Genomic DNA, 22,309 nt, shown 5'->3' on the forward strand with positions numbered 1-22,309 from the left:
CTTCAACTCAATATTTTTCAAGGAATTTCATATTATGGGATGAATTTTTTGGTTGAAGTATGTAAACAGCTGTCTTTTGAAAGCAATATTGAATTAAAAATAACGAGTAATATGATATAAACCACTTAAAAAACACTAAACGTGTGGGATGCCTTGCTTCGAAATCCGGACACTGAATAATGCATGCTTCCAATCCCGGACACTTTTGCTTCGAAATCCGGACACTATGAAATTGTTAATAAATTAGGAGAATTTAATAAATATTTGCGTAAAAAATTTCCAACACGTTCTACAAACAACATAAAGCTATGATGCAAATATAAAAAAAAACTATAAAAAATATAAAATAACTACTGTAAAATCCAATTAATCAATTTCAGACAAGAAGGAACAGTCCACTCTTAGAAGTGAACCTACTTAGAGCTTAGAGCCTGTATGATAAAGTAAATTTTATCTAATCAGTTAATGCTCAAGAATGAATGTAATACGGTTGAAGCTAAACTTTATTATGGTAGAATAAATACTACTTATATGCAGTAAGCATTCAAATTTATGAAAATGTTTGCATCTCCTGTTTTCAATCAAATTAGTAGAACTGAGACGCAAATCGAATTCCAGAAGTTGAAGCTATATTCTGTTCCCTCCACTGGACGAGGATATACTGCTGAATAGCACTTTTTAAAAGTATTAATTCCTTACCTGTTTCTGCTCAGCATGGATTTGTTTACTTCCTATTTCAAAAAAAAGAATAAAATATTTCCAACACCATCACTAAATGTAGTGCAGGACTAAAACATCCATGTGTGTTGAATTAAACACTTGCTCACGCACAGTCCATCACTTTTCCAAGATTTTTAAAACTTTCAGCCTCTATAAATCACTCATTTTTTCATCTTCCTTCAACAATCACTATGAATGGAATGTTTGAAGCATGGGGTGTCCGGTTTTTGAAACGGTAGATTTTCATGCTTCAAAACCCGGACACCGGGTATTTTTGACAAATACTGGAAGCTTGTGCAGTTGTTATCACTTTTTACTGTTTACAAACATCACTATAAACAAGAATAATGTTCGGTTTTGCTCAATATCACTTAAGTTAACTTCAATACTCTGAAATGATAAGATTTGTTTTAGGTACAAATCTAAGGCTTCGACCTAACCAGCGGGAAAACTTACGCTCAATATGACACGAGTTTGTTTTTTAAGAGTTTAACAATCATTTTATCAGGTTACTATGATGAGAATTATAACACCATGTAGAACTTAAAGTTAGGCATCGATTCGTATATAATTATTTAAAATTAAAATGCATATGCATGTTAAAATAGCTGAAATTGTACTGAGTGTCCGGCTTTCGAAGCGTCCGGGAATTCGATGCAAAACGGTACCTACTTGCTAAATCTAGATACCGTAATTGAAACATCCTCACCTCCATTCTCTATATTGAGCCAAATATATGAGAAATGCAACATAGACCACACTGTTTGTCTGGCTGGCCGGAAAGAGACTGGCACCTTGTACGATGCATCACATTCGGTAAAGCTTCATTGTCATCAATGCCCCACATCTTTCTACGATTTCCAAGCCATTCCGAAACTCGATTCCGATACAATTTGTCTCCTGCGATATATCAGATCCACAAGACATACAATCCACGATCCCTAGCCGCTTGTTTATAAGCCCCCTACATTGAATTAAATTCAAGATACTTCTGTTAGATGTCTTTTGAAAAATCATGGCTATCTCGATGATATCAAAAAAATAATATAGGGAAAGTGTACCAGTTATGGCCATAGTGGTTCCCTATTTGGCCATATGCAAAATTTGGATAACTTTTACATTTTTAATCTTTTTGAATGCTTAAACATCAAGATTGATCCTTTATTTTACTGCTAAAACACAAAAGATTATTCAAAATGTGAAGGAATTCAAGATATCACGTATGGCGAAATAGGGAACCACTATGGCCATAACTGGTACACCTACCCTATATTAATCCGTATTAACGGATATTAATACCAATATTAATGAGTGTCTTACCCCATGCGTAGAGGACTACCGGTCTTATCAGCGTCTTGTGCATGGTACACTTAGTACGGAGGTGAAGTTTAGCAGACCGCAAGGTCTTGGTAAGTTCATAGTAAGCACGACTTCCGGTAATGATACGTCTTCAAATTTATCTGCTGCAGTTTTTATTCGACGTTACGTTACCAGTGATCCAAGGTAGACAAATTCGTCCACCACTTCAAACTCATCTCCGTCGATCATCAAGCGTCTGCCAATGCGAGCTCTTTCGCGCTCGGTACCTCCAGCCAGCAGAATTTTCGTCTTTACCTTCAAGCCAACCCGTTCTACTTCACGTTTCAGCTTGGTATACTGTTCAGCAACCACCTGGAACGTTCTTCCGACAATGTCCACGTTGTCAGCGAAACATATGAACTGGCTGGATTTAATGGAGATCGTCCAAACATGTTGAAGTCCGCCCGTTTCATAACCCCTTCTAGTGCAATATTGGATAGGAGGCAGGAAATCGCCTTTTCGACAACCTTTGCGTGTTTCAAAGGGGTCCAATAACGCACCCAATATCTTCACACAGCACTGTACACTAGCCTGGGACACGGTTAGGGTAGGTGTACCAGTTATGGACATAGTGGTTCCCTATTTCGCCATACGTGATTATTTTAATTCCTTCAAATTTTGAAAAATTTTGTGTGTTGTAGAAGTTAGATTTAAGATATATCTTGATGTTAAAACATTCAACAAGATTTAAAATGTGAAAGTTGACAAAATTTCTCATATGGCAAAATAGGGAACCACTATGGCCATAACTGGTACACTTTCCCTATATGAAAAATTTAGATTCTCGCTCCAGTCCATTTTTTTGGATTGCATTTAGGTCCCATAACAACTGTGCAAAATTTCAGCTCGATCGGTGAAACTATATTTACGCGCCAGCCGTTCAAAGTTTGTATGGGATTTACTATGGGAAAACTCACTTTTGCAAAGAAAAATCGCCAGATGTCGCCCGTTGACCTCTATAAAAATTCTGAATACAGATCTCGATAGGTATTTCTACGATGAACAACATTGCCGAGGACCGCAAAGCAATCCGATGCTTGTGAAAAAAGTTATTAAGCATACACTATTCGGAAATTTTGCCCGATTTTGTAATTATTGTTATTCCTTTACGTGTTAATCAACGTCGCCTTGCCAAAAGGTTTTCATTGAATTTTTTTTTTCACAATTGTCGGATTGTTTCGCGGTCTTGGGCAATATTCTTCATCGTAAAATACCTGTCGAGGTCTGTGTTCAGAATTTTTATAGAGGTCAACGGGAGACCTCTGGCGATTTTTTTTGCAAAAGTAAGTTTTCCCATAGTAAATCCCATACAAACTTTGAACGGCTGGCGCGTAAATATAGTTTCTCCGATCGAGCTGAAATTTTACAGTTGGTATGTGACCTTTTGTCTGTTTCTGTTCGGGATGAACCACTGCGACCAGTTTTCTTTGATCTTTTGTGGTATACCCGTGTCCTTTGTTTAGTGCATGTCGTTCTACTCCATTACTATTGAGAAATAATGAAGTACCGTAATTCGGGGTGTAGTTGATCAGTGGGGAGAAGTTGATCATTCCCGTACCCACATGTATGAACTGCCAGGAGAGCTATTATCCGTTTTCAATTATGACAAGTTATGTCATATCGTATAACCTGATAGCTGCTCTTAATGTTTCTAAATTCGCTTCGTCGTTCAAGATAGTTATACCATGGAAAAAACAGATTTTAAGGAAATGTTCGATGAACTGTTGAAGGATTCTACCCCAAACATTCGACTATTCCCAAGGCTATATAAAGACACCATTTAAATAAACTGTTTCGTACATTCCAGATATGTTCTATGAACCCAGTTTAATATTTGCATTGAGAATAAAAAATCATTTTCAGAGATTAAAATGTTCGTTTTGTGAGTGAGTTGCTAATTTCAAAGGTAATTGCATACCTTTAGGCGCTTTTTTGGTGTATTCTGGATTTCACAACATTCAATTCTAAAATTGACCGATTTATCAACAAGTTGTAAGATTTTTGAGACTTGATTCGGGATAAGTGATCCCCAATTTAGTAAATAGCATATCTCTTTATTTTAGGAAACCAGTCACAGTAAAAGGGCAAACATCCATTAATGCAGTCACAGTAATTGATCAACTTCACCCCGGAATCAAAAATTCTATTTTTCGATTTCTAAAACATGTTTTTGTTATTATGATAACAATTCATAAAAAAATCTTTTGTGTAATTCGATAAACATCAAATCAGTACAAGTTTTAAAAATATTTGGATGAGAATACATGCATCCTACTAGATAATATAGAACAGAATCGTTCAAAAGTGATCAACTTCACCCCATTTTACGGTAGTCGTTTTTTATACAAATATCATCCTTATCAATTGGAGTGTTGCAAATTTAATACAGTGCCCGTTTGATTTTGGCAACTTTACCGTTCGATCTTCATTTGGAGAAGCCCAGCAAGCGGGTACAGTTTTCGCATAGCAGAATTGTTTTTAGGCTTTCGGTTCGTCGGAATGGAAGTTTTTTTTTCGGTTTTCGGGCAGTGCAATTCGAGAAGCCCAACAAGTGGATTTGATTTTCGTATCGCTTTATCGGAGGAGTGGAAGTTTGTTTTTTTTCTCGGTTTTTGAACAACGGTGGCTAACGGTGAAATAGTTCGACGACCTTGTTGTGACGACTAGCTTCAAAATACTACAAGGATAAAAAAAAACCAGTGAGATCTTTTCATGATGAATTGTGTTATTTGATTATATTTCCAATGTTATATGTATTTTGGGTTGGGTGGGACCATCAGGGCACCCGATTGAAGCGAGATGGATAGGAAGAGTGAATCTGTCAACTTCCTATCGCTAACATTTCGTGGAAAAAGGGCGGGCTCTTCTTCCCATCTATTGGGTCTTTCTGACAAGCAAGGGCTTGATTGTACGACTGTTCGTGTGAACTTACTTTTGGAAGGAGATTCTTTTTCCTTGCGGGTTTCGCGTAAGTGTCTCTGCTTACGGGTCCGCCATTCGTTTTTGGTCCTTCAGACAGGAATATGATTGAATACGAATAGTCATGCAATCTTGAACAAATTGTTTTGTTAGATTAGGCCATTGCTACCGGTGGATACCTCGCTACAATAGATGGTAGCCTATATCATCATCATCATTAAACTCTCAAAAGCGCGTCCCTTAATCAGGTTCGGCCACTAAGCTGGTTGAATGATACTGATTTTGACCATGCATCGGTACTCTAGCGTATCAAATTATTGCTTCTACTTATAAGGTTCGAAGTCGTTTTTTGAAACTGTGAACAAGTTTCATCCCACGAAACATTTAGATTCCTTGAAACAAAGTTAAGAAGTCTGCTGCTCCACTGATTCGGAATCGTTTCCCTCCTAGATATCGAAAGATAAACTCTTGAACTCGGAAAGAAATTGTCTCATGAATTGAAACCAACCTCAAATGCTGGTTGAGCCATTTTTTCACTTCGACCTCCTCATTATCTAGGACAAATAGGTGGGCCTTAGTGCCTTGTTACTCTCTTACACTCTTCCGACCCTAACTTATAAGTATTCACAAGAACAGATACAACAAGAGTACAATATGGTAGATCTTACCCCGTAACGCACCTCGAAAAGGTGATCTACCCGCGTTACGGGCAAAGTGTGACCTAAATACAATCCAAAAAGTGGCCGCTTTGAAATCGATGATTGGGTGGTGCGTGGAATCTTGATATTCGCGACACTTTTGGAGGATCTGCCGCAACATAAAGATTTGGTCTGTTTTCGATCAGTCGTCCACAAAATCGGCTTGATAACTTCCCGCGAATCTGCTTGCTAGCGGCGATAGATGGCGGAAGATGATCTGGGAAAGCACAAATTGGTTCCTAATAAAAGTGATGTTCACATGCATGCGCGACTGGCGGTCGAAAATGTATCTATAGAATAAGATAGGGAGTCGATGCCGGTTATGGACCCTTTGCGTATTATGGACCCCCTACAGAAAAACATAAAATTAGCACTCAAAGCAACCTTATTCATATGAAAATCCACCGACAGAACTTCAATTGCTTTGTTAGTCAGCAGTTTCAGGCAAAATATTTGGCTTGAGACGCAGAAATACAGAAATTTGAACAGTTTTGTAGATGAAACCACACAAGAGGGTCCATAATACGCATTTCCAGGTGGGTCCATAATAGGCACGTCGGCAGCGAGCCGGATTACATGGGAATCAAATGGAGGGTCCATAATAGGAAACGTCAAATTTGTAAACATTCCTATTATGAACCCCGGGAGGGTCCATGATAGGCATTCTAATTTCACGTAGTTCAAATCAATTTTTTTATGTTAAACTCAGGATAATAATAAATTGAGTACTAATTGAGGGTTGTGTAAATATTACAGTTAAAAATGTTTAATACAAAAAATTAGAAAAATGTCTTTAACTCACCAACGCGAAAAATGCGAAATATTATAAGAATGTAAGGCTGGAAAACAAGGTTTGACTCCAAATAAATACAAACCATATTGATTTTTCCGCACAGTATTGATGATTTTCAATTGTTTAATATAGCTGTGAGGAATTTTTTTCGAAAAAGTCCTTTTGACATTAAGTTTCACATATATAAAAACAGTATGTCTTATGGGGCAAGAGGGACACCGCAATTTTCTCATATAAAATCAAATGAACTTTTATTTTTCTTGTTTAATATTGCATTAAATCAATGTTTCCTACTAAATAAAATCAAAATAAACCATTTTGGACATTCAAAATGGTTTCTGAAAATTTTTACTATTATTGTTACAGTCAAATAAGATGAGAACTAAATTAATTTCGTAAAATTACTTTTTAACTGTAATTCAACTTTTATCCCTCAGTTTTTATCTTTACTTACTCTAGAATTTATCGTTTAGGCGGGGAAATAATAATATACAAAATTTGTAGAATTTTGCTCTGGTGGTCTTATTGCCCCATACGAGTTGCACTCTTGCCACGTGCCTCGTTTAAAAACATCATAAGAAGGGACATTTTCAAAAATCTCAAATCATCATGTGTTTCTTATATTTTTGAAATCTATCGTTAACATCATTTAGAACAAGAGGTGAGCTTGCCCCTACACTGGAATAATCTTCAAAAATTATGCTAATCAACCATGATTTGAACCTATATATCTTAAGGTGTCCTTCTTGCCCCCAGCCTCCCTATGCGTCTGAGATATCATTGCGGAAAAGCGTCGAGAATGAATTTCAGCTACTAAGGGGTCCATTACTAGCATTGAAACCCTATGTAAGCCCAATGATGGCTAGTAACTTAGTAGATCAAGATATGTTATATCAAAACAAGTAACAACAGCCAAATAAGTCTTTGAGTGACTATTTCCGTGAAAGTACGGTGGATTGAATGTACAACAAGATGAAAGTCAAACACTGATGCTACTCTGTTGAACACATATATGTCAGTTTATTAATAGAAATATTTTGTCCAAAATTCGTCTTAGATATGTCATTTCATATAATTAGCTTGCCGTTTCTAATATATGGAACGACATTCAACCGATCAATAATTTCAACGCCGTTCTGATTGTGTGGAATGCGGAAAAATGTTTCAAAGTCGCATGTACAAGTGAACAGCTGAGATATGAGACAGTATACATCGGTGAAGTTCTTAGCGATGTGAAATATATATCCTGAATTCCTGAAAGCTTTCGTGATGACGGAAACGATGTGAAAACTCATCACTTCAAACTTTTTTTCCTGAGAAGAGGGAGGATGTGTGGAACTGAATGAACATTGTCATAGATCTTGTCTTCCAACCCTGTTATGATGGTTGACAATCAAAAGCCTGTTGAAAGAACTCCGAGAATGTAGCATCGGATCGGACATCAAATGATCTAGTAGGCATGGAATAACTTCGACGCCTCACTCCTATAGTAATGTCAGAATGGAATGCAAGGTTCTTCGTGGTGCTCCCGCTTGCCAACAACGATTCTGAGCTTCACAAATTCTTTTCGTCCAAAACCGTTTGACACGCCTCGTTCCGGGCCCCCACAAATTTTGTCAAACATACTGTAGTTAAACTTTCACGAATGATTAGAATCAATGCAATAGTACTTACTTTTTGGATACGCATCATATGATTTGAGGAATTCTTTCTTTTTATTCATTTATAAATCCGAAAAAAGGCGAAATTTATGTAAAAATGATCAAAATATTAGAACATTCCGAATTGGATTTTATTGATTTCACGAGAAACAAGAAGATTAAGAAAGATTCTAAAACGATTTGGATAAACAAGTAGAGTGCCGTCTTTTTGCCTAAATTCCTAACGATTTTCTGACGTGACTTTTTCAACTGTAACGAAAGCTTTCTCAACGAAGATTAAGACCAGGTTAGAGTGCAATTTATATATCCACAGATTAAGTAATAAAACTTAATTATTTAAATATTTATTTTGAAAATAGCTCTTCCGATCTGCAGTGTGATTTGAATTTGATGTTTGATGATACCTTGAATATAGCAAATATAGAGACCCCTAGCTTGAAAAAAAAAACAAAAAACAGACCAGACAGAAACCAAAAGGAGACTGAAATTGGAACAAACAAGAAAACGATATAAAAAACAAAATGAACCAGACGATAAGAGTTTGATTGTTTATCATGGAATCGTGCTGAACATTTCTATTTTTTTGTAATTTCTCGTGACATTACGACAGTTTTACTGCTCGTATTGCTGTATGTATTTTTTTATGATTTTCTCTGATTTTGTAAAAATTTTGTTTTTTTTTTTTCAAAGATACGGAGTTTATTCCAAAGATTCTCTAGGAATTCATGCGGTGATTCCCAGACAACCAGAAGTCGCATCAAAGTTCACGTAATAACTTGTTTATTCATACAAATTACATCAAACGCACTAAACACGGTGGATGAAATCGTCAGATTGATGAGTTTCCTTGCATAAAACGCTTTTTTATGAGTTCATGTAAGTCAAATCAATCGGTAGCAGCTGTCAAATCAACATTTGTTATAATAAGTTTAGTCACATAAGATCACAGGTTAGTTCGGTAGAAAATTTATACACTCGCATTGTATGCAATTATCCATAACATAATATATGCACGTATATCGCCTCCACTTTTGTACGTAGAAGGCCTTTTAGCTTATACGTGAAATGTTGCACGTCCAGATGATTTCGTCATACGTAAATTTAGATTGTCTGGGTCATTTCCCGAATACCCCCAAGAACTTTGTGTCGGATAAGACTAAAGAATATAACCTGGATTTTTCAAAGGATAACCATAGAAATTATCTAAGAGATTCTATCAGGACTGTCTCCAAAGATTCTTCAAGACATTTTTCTTGGATGTCCTCCAGGATTGTATCCAGTGATTCTTCTATCGATTTCCTTAGTATAGTCCTCCAAGATTTACGTTTAGCATATCTTCAAAAATCATATGTAAGATCTCTTATAGTAATAACTGTAGAATGCGTTTGAAGGATTAGTGAAACAATATTAGGAGGAACTTTCAGTATAGTGTTTTCAAAAAGATCGATATAATCCCTAAGGAAATTACTGAAGGTAGAAAAATTCCTGTGAGCATCCTTTGAAAAATCGTTTGAAGAATTTCTAGGAGGTTGGAGGAATCTATAAATAAATTTCTATAGAGATCTCTGTATGAGTCCCTGAAAGTATTTCTTATGAAATCTCTGGGCAAATCACTAGAAGATTTTTTGAAGTTTTTACTTGAGAAATGTGAGACGAAATTATTGAAGAACCTGCTGAATAGTTAGAGGCGGAGTAGGCCGTCATTGAAATTTGTACTATGCGTCGATGATTGTGGCTAACTCGTCTCACGATTGCAATGTAATGAAATTCAGTTGGTTTTGCACTGACATAGCTGAAAATGTATCATCACACTTTCTGAATGTAAGCGCAAGTAATGATACTTTTCTGAACCAATTGAACATATGACGACTGAGTTTTATTAATTTAAAATTGCGAACTGCAAAATCAATATGGCTGCCAGAATGAATGACGGGCTAGTTAGCCTTAAAGTCTCTATTTTTTCTCTGGATCCTGTAGAATTATGCATCAGGTTTCACTGTAAGCAGAAAAAAGATAAAAGAGACCAGAGACCATTTTGATTTAAATAGAAGCCTTAGAGATCTTCCATTAAAAATCTACGCTTTTTAGGGGCTTTCATTGAAATAGAGAGCAAGTCCCTAAAAAAATCTGCTACCAGACCCCACCAGACCAGTTGCTTCAACTCAAAACTGTTGAGTAAATCTGTATGTTCAACAATTTCAATATTGAAACATGAATGGAATAAGCATAATTTGAATTAGGCTACCAGTAAGAAGGGAATCATCAAATGAATTTTGTAGCTGACGAATAAGCTCCAAAAACATTGAATTAAAAACAGGTTAAAAACATATAGGGTAGGTGTACCAGTTATGGCCATAGTGGTTCCCTATTTCGCCATACGTGATATCTTGAATTCCTTCACATTTTGAATAATCTTTTGTGTTTTAGCAGTAAAATAAAGGATCAATCTTGATGTTTAAGCATTCAAAAAGATTAAAAATGTAAAAGTTATCCAAATTTTGCATATGGCCAAATAGGGAACCACTATGGCCATAACTGGTACACTTTCCCTATAATCTGCAAAGATATATAAAATATTGAAGAAAACACCATTTACATGAATTCAAATTTAAAATTGGCGTACGTCCATAAGGGGGATAAAGCATTTTTTGGACGTAACGCCAGAAAGAAGAAGAAGCACTTACAGTTTGCACAAAGACGAAATAAAGACCTCCATGCCCCTAGCAGTTGCCCAAAATTTTATGGCACATAAGGTAATAGAGCAAAATCTAGTATTCCGTGAAAAGTGCACTGCGATCTGTCAAACTTAGGTACCTTTTGCAGTACCAAGGGACCAAATGCAGTACTAGAAGTGGTACCCAATCTGAACTCGAGTGGATCGGACCTGATTTGCGGCTCCTACATGTATTGTTGTAGTAGAATGCTGGAACCTGCTGAATGCTGTTTTCGACACGAACCGTTGAATTCCACAAAAACCTGCTGAGCATCTGAACTATACCGATTTGTTCAAAAATTGGTCAGTTTTCAATGAAAACAATAACTTTACGGAAGAATAAATTTAAAACAATATTGGATAAATCGAAACTTATAGGAGCCCACATAGCTGTAGCTGTAAACGCTCAGCTATTCAGCAAGACCAAGCTGAGGGTCGTGGGTTCGATTCGAATCATACTTGTCGAGGATCTTTTTGGGTTGGAAATTTTCTCGACTCTCAGGCAACTTGATATACACATGCAAAATGGTCAATTGGCAAAAAAAGCTCTCAGGTAATAACTGTGAAAGTGCTCATAAGAATACTAAGCTGAGAGTATTCCTAGTATAAAGTATTTCCTAGTATAGAGTATTTCCTAGTATAAAAATAACGCCAGAAAAAAAAGTACTTTGAATACTTAGAATATTTTTAGTTTGATTTCTTGAAAAAAAAATCTTTTAGGCTGGCCAAAACTGGTTCTTCTACCCTACCCAACAAATATTAGTTGCTGAATAACAGTTTATTCAGCTGAAATATGTTTGCGAGTGATTGGCTCAACTCTTATTCCGTGAAAATGTTTGTTGGGTAATGCACTTTTCATTGTGCAATGAAACCAGGTCCGTCACACTCGGGCTCAGATTGGGTACCACTTCTAGTACTGCATTTGGTCCCTCGGTAGTGCAAAAGGTACCCAAGTTTGACAGATCGCAGTACACTTTTCACGGCATTCTAGATTACCCTATGAGCCATAAAATTTTGGGCAACTGCAAGGGACATGGAGGTCTTTAATTTGTCTTTGATGAAACCTTCATGAGACGATATTCTATGACTCGAATCATGGAACCTACTAAAAACAAAATTTCATGGTTACTATCATGGTTCCCTCAAACAGCTTTCCAAAGCATTGCTGTTCCAATGGATCAGAAGGAACCATCGACTCATTGAGGTTTGACTGTATTTCAAGTATTGATACGCAAGTAAACAACAAATCAACGACCACATCGCAATGGCTCAAAATTTAGAGTCGCAACAAACAGGTTTTTCGTATCCACATGTGCCGTTCTGGCAGACGTGATTGTTCTTCCTACTCATCGACAGCCACACATTCAAAAATGTAACCAGAGCATGCCATGTGATCCTGCCTTGGCCAAGGTGTGATTGTGCAAGACGCATAAACCGCGAAAATAAGGAACAAAGAGAACGTTTTCGAGACTAGATGGAGACTAACGGCAATAAAGAGTCATCATAAAGTTGGAGGCGGTGCAGAAACGTGACCTTTTGAAAAATCGATTCAATCTTGTCGCCGGAATCGGAAGAAAAATGTTCTCGCTTTTAGGATAATGACATGGGGACCTGGGCGATAGCATCTGAGCGTGTCAAGAACGCTGACTTAAAATGTTGGAAAAGTTGTTACTTTTATATCAACTGTAAAACCGATAGAAGTATAGACTCAAATCATACATGAACTAAGTATTGCAAGTCGAATTTTATTGAACTGGTTCAGAAATAGATCTTTTTTGTGTTGGAAGTTTTTGGTGAGCACAGTCAACTCTCCATATTGAGGGACCATCGAGGTAGCCATGAAAATCAACTTTTACTATGGTTCTCTAACTTGATATCAAGATACGAAATATCGAGTAAATGAGGGTTGATTGTTGATTGTTAGCACGTCGTGTATGAGGAGAGTCTTCAAACTCATAAATATAGTAAAATATAGCTTCGGTGGATGTACGGTGGGTCTCGTTATAAATCCCCATCATATGGTGATTCACTGTAAGAATTTTTAGGGGAATTTTTGAAAGATTGAGAATTTCATCCATAAGTAATACATTCTCGAGAAATCTTGAAAGAATCCTTTGAAAGAGCCTTAAGCAGTTTCTGGAAGATTTGAGAATCTCGTAAGTTTGTACCCCGAAATTGATTGAACTTCTGAAAATTATATGAAGGCATGACTGAAGGAGTCCCTAGATAAAAATCGGAAGTAAGATATACACGCAGAAATACTAGAAAGACTCTTTAATTATCAAATGTAAATTGTGGAACTAAGAATGGATGTTAAAACAATATTTGATCACTCAAGAATATGTTCAGTTCAAATTGAGCCAAGATGATCTATGAAGAGGATATGTCCTCCCGAACAATTGTAAGCCTAAAAGGATTAGTTGACTAGTGGTGTGTCAATAATTATAAATTGCCAGGAAACCTCAAGGGCTCACGATGGACATAGAAACTAATGGTATTTATGTTAAAAAAGCTTTGTAATGAGGCTTCTTTAAAAATTAAGTTTTAGAAATTGTCGCAATATTTTTGAGAAACAATTTTCATATGGATCAATGCATGAGTTCGTTCTTTGACGTTCGAGCGGTGCCATGTTATTTACGTGACCATGGGAACGGGTGAATTTGGCACCGCTCAAACATCAAATTATTGAACTCGTGCATTGGCAGTGCGCATCGTACCTTCGTGCTGTGCGTACACGAATTCTCTCTGCTCTTGGAAGTTTTCTTAAAAACTACCTAAAGCAATAAATCAGTACTTTTCAGTGCTAAAATTAAAAACGATACTTTTCAGTGCTACTAAAACAGTACTTTTCAGTACTATTTTTTCTACTATTGATCCCTTTACGATCCTTGTTTGGACCCGTGCCTTCGATTTTTCGTTGGACCCGTTGGCGAAAGCTAGCGGTGGTAATCCTTCTTGGACACCGTCTTGGGAAAAAACCTCTCGAAGGTCACGTCTTCTTTCGTTTATTAACTAAACATGGTATCAACAACTAACAAAAGGAAGGGTGAATCTCTGAATTCACTACTTCCTTCCAAAAAAGTGGGTTTTAAAACTGTCACTACACGTGGCAAGAATGGAAGAAAGGACGCTTCCCCGGAATGCGAAGTTTCTTCCAAGGGTGAAATGAATAATTGTATCGAAATGAGCAATCAGTTCGATGCTCTAGACAAATTTTCCGAACACCAAATCGAAGCAGCCTCTAGCCCAGGCTCTTTGATTCAAGTGAGGAAGCAAAAAGTTCTCTGAATGGTAAAGAGGACGAGCTGTTTAATTTTCTTACGGTTAATAACGTGCATATAGCAGTTATTACCGAAACGTATTTAAAACCTGGATCTAAACTCAAAAGAGATCCAAACTTTTTTGTTTATCGTAATGATCGACTTGATGGGGCATGTGGGGGAGTTGCAATCATCATTCATAGGCGTATAAAACATCAACTGTTTTCGTCATTTGAAACTAAAGTTTTTGAAACTTTAGGTGTTTCTGTTGAAACACAACTTGGTAAATATACTTTCATAGCTGCCTATTTGCCTTTTCAATGCTCTGGGCAGCAAGTTAATTTGCTCCAAACTGACTTGCGTAAATTGACTCGCAATAAGTCAAATTTTTTTGTCATTGGTGACTTTAATGCCAAACATCGGTCATGGAATAATTCTCAAAGTAATTCCAACGGCAGAATTTTATTTGATGAGTGCTCTTCAGGATATTTCTCAATTCAATACCCTGATAGCCCCACATGTTTTTCCTCTTCTAGAAATCCATCTACGATTGATTTGGTCTTAACCGACTCTAGTCATCTTTGTAGCCAACTGATTACTCATGCTGATTTTGATTCTGATCATGTCCCTGTTACATTTCAGATATCCCAGGAAGCGATTCTCAGTCCTATCAGCTCCACTTTCAATTATTTGCGAGCCGACTGGAATATATATAAAACGTATGTTGACTCTAATCTTGATGTTAACATTCCTTTAGAAACTAAACTTGATATTGACAATGCATTTAGTTCTGGCATGCACCTTCCGCCTCTGAAATTTTTATTCTTTATGTTGCAATTTCTTCATCAGGGTACGTCCATAAATTACGTCACACAAAGTTTTTCCCTATTCATCCTCACACTTTTTGTATGGATTCCAATTTTTATATGGGTAGTCACGTTTCATTGTAACCCCCTCCTTCCTCTTCTGTACGTGACGTCATTTATGAATTACCCCTCACCAGCAGTTTTTTCCAACTTGATTACATTGTAATGGGTCGAACTGCATGAAACTATATTTGATTAATCTCGAAAATAAACTTATAGAACAGCTAGATATGGACGACACACTTTCAAGATTTTTTTTGTATCCCCACCATAGACTTGAATTTTTTTGGTGAAATAAGGTTTAATTTATGGATACGACTATGAATAACAAAAACGGAGCTGAGTTCCAATAGGGTAACGACTGTTTATTTCGTTCATAACCGCTAACAGTTGGCGCCAGCGGCAAAAAGTACAGACAACAACCTTTCGAACATTCAGTTTCTTTCACTGGCCGCCGAGCGACGACACTGTTGTTTGTATTCCACCTACTGATCGCGCTACGCTGGATTCTCAAATTTCTCAAACTTCCAACACAAGCGCATGGAAGAATGGTAGTCGGAGAGCTGTCAAAACGTGTGGAAAATAATGAAAATCGTAAATTGCTTGCAATTAGGAAACTGGATCAAAAAAGTAGTGATTAGAAATCAAGTATAAAGTGAATAGATAACTTTCTGTGTTTAGTTCATCTTCCGTGGTGCTTTCTTTGCTTCAGAATTTCGTTTTTACTACCATTGAAAAAGAGCCATCTATTGCCTTTTCAGTTTTGAATATCGCCCTATTGTGAGATACCTTGGGCTTTAACGGGTTAAACTCTTGATCCGTCTTAAGAACGTGAGGAGAAGGCAATTTCAACGCACTCGCGATCCTGCTATGAAAATTATATGGCAGGATTTGCAGAAAGAAATCAAAAAGCGTTTTGCTCAATTAAGAAACAAAAATTTTGAAATAGTTATTTATGCAACAAGTTGCAAAATGATGATTTTTTCAGCACGAGTTGTACATTTATCCAACGAGGCTCGACGAGTTGGATAAATACAACGAATGCTGAAAAAATCGAGTTTTGCAACGAGTTGTATACAACATTTTTTACTATTTCGAAAAATACCGTTTCAACTGGATGAACTCTAAAAGCACAAGCAAACATTTCAAGAGTACCCACATAGGCATACAGCCATGAGTAGTTTCAATTCAGTATTTTTCAATCACGTAGGCTGTGACAGTAGTACCCATGAATGTCACAAATTTTCTCGCTCCCATGGGTTTCATGCAGATCTTCTCTGTTAGAGGAATGAACAGGTAAGAAAATGCTGGACGATCCGATCCCACATCAGAATCGCCAAGCGGTGTCGTAACCTGATCGCACAACGGATGTAGACTTTAGTGAAGTGACTCGCCGTGTAAACCAAATGGAAAGTCATTTCGCTCGAGTCGAGAATTTTCACCTCGCTGTAGGACACCGACAATCCTCACCTCACGCCAGATGTAGAATAAACTCAAGAATCAAATGCAATTGTGCTTATCCTATGTGGCATGTAAGGCAAGACTAGTCGGTGAGGTGTCGACTCGTTTCCATTTGATTTACATTAGTCGCCTCACGTCAACCGAGGTGAGAACGACTCGTCTCGACTCACACGACGCCCAGAATAAGCATGGCATGAAGAGACTGGGACACTGGGTTATTCGGTTGACGAAAACAGTACTGAAAAGTGCTATTTTTCAGCACCGAAAAGAGTGCTGAAAAGTAGCACTTTTCAGCACTGTTTTTTTGGTAGGAAAAGAAGGCCGTTATTTTGATCAACTTCTCAATGGAAAGTTGATTGATTTGCAACGGAATTGCAAAAATAAAATTTCTCAATTGGACCCTGGTTCTAAGCCCTTTTGGAAATTATCTAAAATCTTGAAAAAACCTCAGAAGCCTATACCGGCATTGAAAGAGGAAAACAAATTATTACTAACTAATTGCGAAAAAGCTCAAAAACTTGCTATGCAATTTGAAAGTGCGCACAATTTTAATTTAGGACTTACTAGTCCAATTGAAAATGAAGTTACTCAGGAGTTCGAAAATATTCTCAATCAAGAGAACGTTTTCGAAAATGCCTGGGAGACTGACTTGGAAGAAGTGAGAACTATTATTAAAAAATTCAAAAATATGAAAGCTCCTGGCGATGATCATCAAGAAACTTCCAGAAAGTAGCTTATCATTTTTAGTTGATATACATATTCTACAAATGTTTTCAATTAGCATATTTTCCTGACAAATGGAAAAATGCTAAGGTTGTTCCAATTTTAAAACTAGACAAAAATCCTGCAGAAGCTTCTAGCTATTGTCCAATCAGTTTGCTTTCCTCCATCAGTAAACTTTTTGAAAAGGTCATTTTGAACAGAATGATGGCCCACATCAACGAAAATTCAATTTTTGCCAATGAACAGTTCGGATTCCGCCATGGACATTCGACCACTCATCAACTTTTACGTGTAACAAATTTGATCCGTTCCAACAAATCTGAAGGCTACTCTACTGGTCTTGCTCTTCTAGACATAGAAAAAGCATTCGACAGTGTTTGGCATGAAAATTTGATTGTAAAATTGAAAAACTTTAATTTTCCAACATACATTGTTAGAATAATTCAAAGTTATCTGTCAAATCGTACCCTTTACAGGGCTGGTAGTGGGTCACTTTTTAGTGACTTGGTCACTTTTTTCGACCTGGTCACTAAAAAGTCACTATTTCCAACAAAAAGTCACTAAAGTCACTTTTTTCAGAAAAATGGTCACTAAAGTCACTATTTTCGCGATCTGATGATAATAAAATTGCAGGCTGTGTTAGCTTTTTAAATACAAACAGCAATAAATGGATATTTCTTATTATGAAGACAACTATAGTGTGATTTGGAAATCGGAGTGTCAAAGTGGTTAATTTTCTGGAAGATCTCAGATGAATTATCCGTAGACATTTCCGAAGGAAAATGTAGAAATTGTCTGGGAAAAGTTTTGGATAAGATTCTGAAAAAACTTTGAAAGCAACTTTGGGATGAACTTTTTGGCCTAAATATTTTAATACATTTTGGCGAAAACCAGGACCAATATCTGCTGAATAAATTATCAGTGAACTTTCTGCAGTAATCTACAGCTATAGAAGGTATCCTAAACCTATCTTATTTAAGAACATTATCAAAATTCCTCCGGAAGATAAACATTGAGAAGAACAACCAAAAAAATCAAAAAGTTTGTCAGAAACTCGTCCAGGACGACCAGGGGCAAGCACCGTTTTGATTCATATTATGGACACTTAAGGCTTCAGTGAAGTACAACTAATCGAAACACATATAAATTTGATTGTTCTGTACAAAATTTTAGCGTAATCAGGCCTTGCAAACACTTGAATTTTGAATGGTGGGTGAAGATTTGGATTCCAAATCTTTGATTCACTGTAATCAATAAAATAGTTCGGCCTTTTCATGATTTTTATTCAGGACACAACCACATTTTTGGTTCATATTCCGGACAGCTCTTGAAAAACATAATTGTTTGACTGATTATAATTCATCAATGATGATATCAGTGGCTGTTTCCTAACGACAAATTCACTTGTTCATGAATTTCAGCAATAAATATGCGATTTCAATCGTTTTTCATTTTCAGGGTCGTATATCAGACAAAACGTAAGGTTACGAGTCGCTAATGAGCAGTAGCGTAGCTAGGGGGGTGCGGTTGGTGCGGTCCGCACCGGGCCCCGAGTTCATAGGGGCCCCCAAACTATGCTAAGAATTCCATTTAATATGATATTATTGATGATATTGATTTCTCGAAAACTAACACGTACACTAGCAGATAAAAATTCAGTTTGAAGGTGACCTTGATCGATGTGTTGGGGCCCCATGATTAATGTTATTAGTAATTAGAGTAGCCTAAATACCTATTCAGAATTCATTCTCGACAACTCGGTTTATTTTGTAATTCAGACGGATATACCTAAATATGCGGGGCACATAATTGTATCTGGAACCGATTTGGAGGTATTTTACAGATCATTTTCTTAAACTAGCCGATTTTCATTACAATTATAGTTGAAAAAATAAATCAGTTATCATCTTCGGGACATTGTGTATACCATTTTGAAAGTTTTTTCTCTATTTTTAACGGCGGTAGGTCTTGAAAATCTCTATTTTAGGCAAAATTGTCTTTAAAGTCACTTTTTCTTTATTTTGCTTGCAGTGACTCTTGCTTCAAGAGGTTCTAGAGATACCTTCAGAGAATATCACGAGATTTTTTCAATCATCAGGAATTTCTTTTCAGATTCCTCGAGGAAAAACTTAAGGAATTCTTCTAGTGATTTATGTAAAGTTCTCTTCAGGTATACTTCTGTAATCTCTTCAGAAATGTCTCTATTGATTCCACCACCAGAAAAAATCTTTTAGTGTTGTTTCAAGAGATGGTTAGAGGATATTTTTTGTAATTTGCTCCTGGAAACCCATGAGCACTACAACGCTTTTCTTGACTATTTTGATTTCCCCAGTTATAACTATAGAAGATCTTTTAATGTTGTCTATAGGAATTATCTTAAAAAAATAATTCTACGATTTTTAAAGAAATTAATTTGGGGATTTTTACAGAAAGATCTACAAGAATTCCTATGCCAGTTTCTCCAGTTGTCCTTTCAGTAATTATATGGATTTCTTAGAGCATTCATCCACAGTTTCCCTAGGAATTGCTCTTAAAATTCCTCATCAATACTCTTCTTCAAATTTTATTTGGGACTTCTCATGAAGCACCTTCAAACATTTCTCTAAAGATTTCTCCAACATTTCATGCGAAATTACTCCTGCAGTTTTTCCAAACTATTAATCGTTTATTTTTTTTTCAAGTAAAATCTTCGTGGCTTTTACTATAGTAAATATTCCAAGTGTTCTTTTAGAGAACTTTGTAGGAGTTTATCAAGGGTTATTTTCAAACTAAATTGAATTTCATCAGATGTTACTCTGATATTTCTATTTGAAAAATTTCCCAGATTTTTGAAAAATTTCACTGATAATTTCTGAAAAAAATTCTTGATCTCTTTCTGGAGATATTCCTGAGAAAATGACTGGGAACATTCTTTGAAACCATGTTTAGAAAATTTCTCTATAATTTCTAAAATAATTCTTGAAGGAATCCTAGCAACAATCAGTAGTAACTCCTGAAGGAATTCTCTGGTTGAAATCTGCACGATAAATTTGAAGGAAATTATAGAAAATCCCTGGAGGAAACAATAATTGAAATCTCGAAGATGCTGTAAACGAGGATGTTAATGAAAGTTTTAAGAAAATTATGGTAAATCATGTGATAACAAACTTGGGTTCTTATGATTTTCTTGAAAAAAAATCTGAAATAATCTATCAAGGAATTTATGATAGAATCTGTAAGGCTACTTCTATTCTTAAGAAGTCTGGGAAAATCACAAAATGAACTCCTGAACAAATCATTGAAGTTCATTTGGTAATTTATTTTAAGCAAACCTTGCGCAAATTTATCGATCTTAAAAACATTTCTTTCATCAAGAATTTCAAAATCAATCCCGACTCAAATAAACAAAATTGAGGAAATGTTTAAACTTTCTTAATATACTTAATTAAAGCTGTAATGAGACATTGCTTTCCAGCGCTACTTCATCAATTGACATTTTTGCAATTAAACTAGTACAACAACATATCAACATAAGTTCCATCACTTAAGTCATAATTTTACAAAAGCTATTTGTTCACTGTTTATTTCAACAGTCGGTTTCACATTAAGACGGCGTGCACCTTAACTTTAAGGGCCCCTAAATTGAACTCCGCCACGGGCCCCAAAAATCCTAGCTACGCCACTGCTAATGAGGTTTATAATTGTTTTCAATAATGCATTTATCGCGTGAGCAAATGAACAGTTCAACAATGCTAGGATGAAGGCAAGATCCTCCTCTTTCTCCCAGTGGTGATAGTTTTAATCTTGGTCTCAAAAACAACGAGTTACACACTTGGTAACTAACGACTTTTAGGGCGAAATCACAAATTAAGCGAGATTTATTGAAACGTTCAGTTGAAATATAGATACTTTAAGTTTACGCATAGAATATTTTTTAATTCTTCATGCACATCAGTTTCATTTGTGTAGACTTCGTCAACAATAAATTGTATTATAGAATTGTTTATTTGGAAGGAAAGTTTAATTTTACGGAAATTTCACCACAAATTTGGCTTGAGTTTCTTTTTTTTTTTTTTGAATTTTTAATTCCGTCAGGTTTTTTTTTGTTTTTCAGAATGTTCTGTAATTCATTAACGATTTCCACCACAATTTTGTCTACAACCCACAATTTTCCGATTTATTCCACTGTTTAGTTTAGTTTGTATCTCTATTTCAAACTCTTCAAAGAATTTTTGCCAGTTAGCTCCTCATGAACAGGAACTATGCTAAAAATTCTATAACGAGTTTGTTTTCCGGAGTTCGTGTATGTGATGTTTTTTTGTTTTATTTTTCATTTGATTGAAATCTGAAACATAAAACAGTAACTTATATCAAGTTAATATTCGTCTCGTGAAAAAATACGATAGGTTAAATCTTCAATTCGCCATCTTTTCGACAACTTATGGCAATCAACTTTTATACTTAACAGATAAATGTTAAGAAATATTTCAAATTACTGCAGTTTTCTACATTCTAAACTCACCCAATATGTAGATTGGTTAATATACACATAGAATATATTTTCATTTCTAGTCATTTTATGGCTAATACTTGTTGTTTTGAAGTCACCTTTAGGTCACTATTTAGTCACTATTTTCATCATTTTGGTCACTAAAGTCACTATTATTTTGTTGCCTGACTGCTACCAGCCCTGCCTTTAGGTTAATTATCAGAACTCCAGATCTGAAAGACTTCCTGTAAGAGCTGGTGTTCCCCAAGGCAGCATTTTGGGACCAATATTATACAATATTTTCACATCTGACTTACCTGAGTTACCTCAGGGATGTCAAAAATCTTTGTTTGCGGATGACACAGGCCTCTCCGCCAAAGGACGAAGCCTGCGTGTCATCTGTAGTCGATTGCAAAAAAGTTTGGATATTTTTTCTTCATACTTGCAAAAATGGAAGATTTCTCCTAATGCTTCCAAAACTCAACTAATAATATTCCCACATAAGCCAAAAGCTCTTTATTTGAAACCTTCAAGTAGACATGTTGTCACTATGAGAGGGGTTCCAATAAATTGGTCAGATGAAGTTAAGTATCTAGGGCTCATGCTAGATAAGAATTTAACTTTCAATAATCACATTGAGGGCATTCAAGCCAAATGTAACAAATATG

At 36.1% G+C, this 22,309-nt stretch overlaps 1 protein-coding gene across 1 annotated transcript in view; it reads left to right on the forward strand.

Moving 5' to 3' along the window:
• The window catches only part of LOC5567342 (EF-hand domain-containing protein D2 homolog), a 66,376-nt gene that overhangs the window by 40,835 nt on the left and 3,232 nt on the right, over positions 1-22,309 (forward strand). The gene's annotated exons all lie outside the window — the stretch shown is intronic.

This window comes from Aedes aegypti, chromosome 2 (assembly GCF_002204515.2).
Source record: "Aedes aegypti strain LVP_AGWG chromosome 2, AaegL5.0 Primary Assembly, whole genome shotgun sequence".
Classification (NCBI taxonomy): Eukaryota; Metazoa; Arthropoda; class Insecta; order Diptera; family Culicidae; genus Aedes; species Aedes aegypti.